General features: G+C 48.8%; 1 pseudogene across 1 annotated transcript; it reads right to left on the reverse strand.

Moving 5' to 3' along the window:
* Positions 1-1,434: 1,434 nt before the first annotated feature.
* LOC311591792 (zinc finger and BTB domain-containing protein 12-like) lies at positions 1,435-2,602 on the reverse strand (annotated as a pseudogene). The gene has a single exon. The product of its transcript is annotated as a zinc finger and BTB domain-containing protein 12-like (transcript).
* Between the last annotated feature and the right edge of the window lie 898 nt (positions 2,603-3,500).

Below are 3,500 nucleotides of genomic sequence, written 5' to 3' on the forward strand. Positions count from 1 at the left end.
CTATGAGTAGGAGCAGCAACCCTAGGTTTTTGACACAAAATAAAAAGCTCATTAGCCCACTTTCTTCCTCAAGGAAGGACTATTTCACTCATCACTCAATATCATGCAAACTATCAGCTTATTTACTCAACCTAAAGCCTGAGCAGTTTGTCTTACAGTTAGTATTATTGCCAGACCCCTGCTAATACACGTAATTGGCGTAGCTACCTTATTATTAATAAATATTAGTCCACCAACTGTTACAATCACATTTATTATTATTGTATTGCTTATCTTACTTGGATTTGCCATTGCCCTTATTCAAGCCTACATATCTACCCTCTCAGTTAGCCTTTATCTACATATTACATAATGACCCCCTAAACATATGCACATCGCATAGTTAATCCAAGCCCATGAACCCTAACAGGAGCCTTTTCCACCCTGCTATTAAATTCTGGTCTAGTAATGTAATCTCATCATAACTCTATTATTCTTCTATCATTAGGCCTTCTAACAAATACTATGTACCTGTGTTGACAAGATATTATCTGTGAAGGAACCAATCAAGGCTCCATATCCCTGTTGTACAAAAAGGCCTTTGTTATGGAATAATCTTATTTATTGTATCCGAAGTATTTTTCTTTGCAGGCTTCTCGTGAGCCTTCTACCTCTCCAGTCTTGTCCCAACACATGACCTAGGAGTCTGCTAATCACCTACAGGAAGAGCACCCCTAAATCCACTAAAAGTATCTCTTCTTTTTTTGTTTTGTTTTGTGGATAACAAAGAAAAACTAAAACCTCAAACTCCAGGGGAAAATATTTTAAAATACGTTTTATTAAAAAAAAAATACCGTATAAGTCTCTACTCCTCTCCCTCCCTCCCAACAGCCCTCCTGGTGTTCTTTTTCACGTGTGCCCTGCCCCCCCCCCATTCACTGTTCTTGCTACTGTACGCCCATGTCTCATTACCTACCCAGGTTGCCCACCCCGTTCTTTCATTTCCGGTGAAGTATGTACCTACTGCCCCACTTCCCCAGCATGCAAGAGCCGCCTCTTCAAAGACTTCGCATTGTTTGCCCTACTACCCTCTCCCGCTGTGAGCTATTCTAATACAAGTAAACTGCACCCTGCCAATCCCCCAGCTCCCACCGCACCCTGCCTCCCCAAAGGCAGCTTTAGCCAGGAAAAGCTAGTCTTCAAAGTTCTTTCAGCCTTTGCATTTTTCCCTCCCTCCACATTGTTCGTGCACCTCTACAAAAAGAAATCTTTCTTTGGGACCCCACAGTCCCTCACCATCGTAAACCCTGTCTCCGACTCCATCTTTTTCTCCTACTCTTTGGGGCAAGGTCTTCTCTCCAATCCTCCTGCTTACAATGTACGCCTGATCCAAAACCAGCCCCCGACTTCTGCTGGGCCCAGAACCGCCCCTCCGCGCGCTCAGCCTCCCGCCCTTCAGCGGATAAGGATCTCCCCGACACCTGCCTCCAGCACATTCTCAGCTGTGGTTTCGCCATACTGCTCCTTGAGGTGCCGCCCGGCCTGTGGCCGAAGCGCACATCATGGTAGGAACATCCGCAGGGCTGCGCTCTGAGTGCAGGTTGAGGAGATCGTGCAGCGTGGACTTCTGAATGAAACACTTGCCGCAGATGCCACACGAGTGCGCCTTGACGCAGCGATGGACGCTCACATGGCGGTTGAGGTTGCTGCTGCTGTGGTTGAACTGTTTGCCGTAGTGCAGGCACATTAAGACTAAACGTTGCGCTCGCATGTGGAAGACCAACTTCTCCACACCCTGATACACACTTTGGTGCACTTGATGTTCTTTAAGGGGTTTCCACTTGAGAAGCCCCAGGCAGGTGTTCCCAGCCGCACCCTGCCACCAGACTGCCTCCCCGCCTACGCCCGGGCAGCCCCAGCGGCCTGCCGCTGCTTCCACAAGTCCCGCAGTGGCCCCCACACTAGCCCTGCCTCCTGGGATCAACAAACAGGCCTTCGCCTTTGCGGCCTCTTACAGGCTGTAGCAGGCCTTCACCACACCTTGCGGCGGGGCTACAGTGTTGGGGCCACACTGCTCTGGGTTAGCTCCCCCAGGTGGCTGCGCACAGAAGCCCCAATACCCAGACCCCCTACTAGGCCTCCAGGGGGTTTGAGCCAGTATGCCACTTTAGACTCCACCTTGACGATGTAGATGTCAGAAACATCCTCATCCTCGGCCTCTGCCTTCAGCTCTAGGTCCTCATCCAGCGGCAACTCCAGCTTCACCGGCCGCAGAAGTGGAAGGGTTAGAAGAGGTGGGGTGGAGATTTTGGTGCTGGCTTTGGGGTCCTGGGGAGGGAGGAGGGACTTGGTGACACTGACACTGCTCACCAGGCTTGCCTCGCTGACCCCATCCTCTTTGAAGCCTATTTTGGGCTCAACAAACTGCCTGAGGGCGTTCCTGCATTTCTCCACCAGTGCCCCATTCGCAGGTAGGAGGCGACGGCAGGTAGTTCACGATGTCCTTGACTGCTCCAGGGCACCCGTGCAGCAAGTGAGGAGCAGGTCCGCTACAATGCGCGCTGTGCATCAGCGAGTGCTGCCGCTCAGAGCTGGGGTTCAGCAAGAACCGGTCCCAGAGGAAAGGCGATCAGGCCGCCTGGAGGCAGACAACGGCCAAGAAGGACTGATGCCTCCGCCCCCAATAAACGTTTGTGCAAAATAAAAGAAAACCAAATGACCCGATCTGTGCCATGTCTGACCAAACTTCTTGTTTTTAAGCTCACTGAGAAGAGTCGAGGTTTCGCCCCCCACCTGTAATTTAAAATTATTTTACCACTTTCCAAATCCTCCCCCAATCTGGCTTTTTCCCTTAGGTAAGCTTTTGTTTCACCGGCCTCCCAGTGTTCCTTTTAGCCTTGTTAGAGTGGGGGAGGCTTGTTTACAAGTCCAGAGCCACTGGGCTCTGAGAATCTAAGTTGCTAAGAAACACAGCACAGCAGAAATTTTCCTAGCAGTTAGAGTTTGACTCCCCCTTTGAAAATTTCCTGGGCAGGCAAGAGCGAAATGTCCCAGAGAATTAGATTAGACCTCGGCTGTAGTTGAACCTCCCTCTCCTCCCTTTCCTATATTGACTTTGGCCCTGGAGAGTGTTAGAAGTTTCCATTCAGAACTTTTTAATGTTTAGATCTGAATATTAAGGGTGTTGATAACATTAAATTCATTGGACGCCATTTGTTGATGAATATTAAAAATTAATATTGTCATACATTTAGCAAAACCTTATTTTATTCATTAATCATTAATTTCTCCAAATAACCAAACACTGAGACTACGAGCCATTCAAAATTAAGCACAAAGGGGTACATAGTAACGACTCTGTTATCCCGTTATCATTTTATCCTCTCCTCCAAGCCTTTCTCTGGAATCGTCTCCTCTCCTGCACCTTCTTCTTCCTCTCTGACTTCTGGCCTCTCAGCCTCAAAACTCCACCCCTTCTCTTTCTGCCAAATCCCAACCAGCTTTAAATTAGGTGGAGCAGA

This window comes from Acomys minous (assembly GCF_964271855.1).
Source record: "Acomys minous genome assembly, contig: scaffold_64, whole genome shotgun sequence".
Lineage (NCBI taxonomy): Eukaryota > Metazoa > Chordata > Mammalia > Rodentia > Muridae > Acomys > Acomys minous.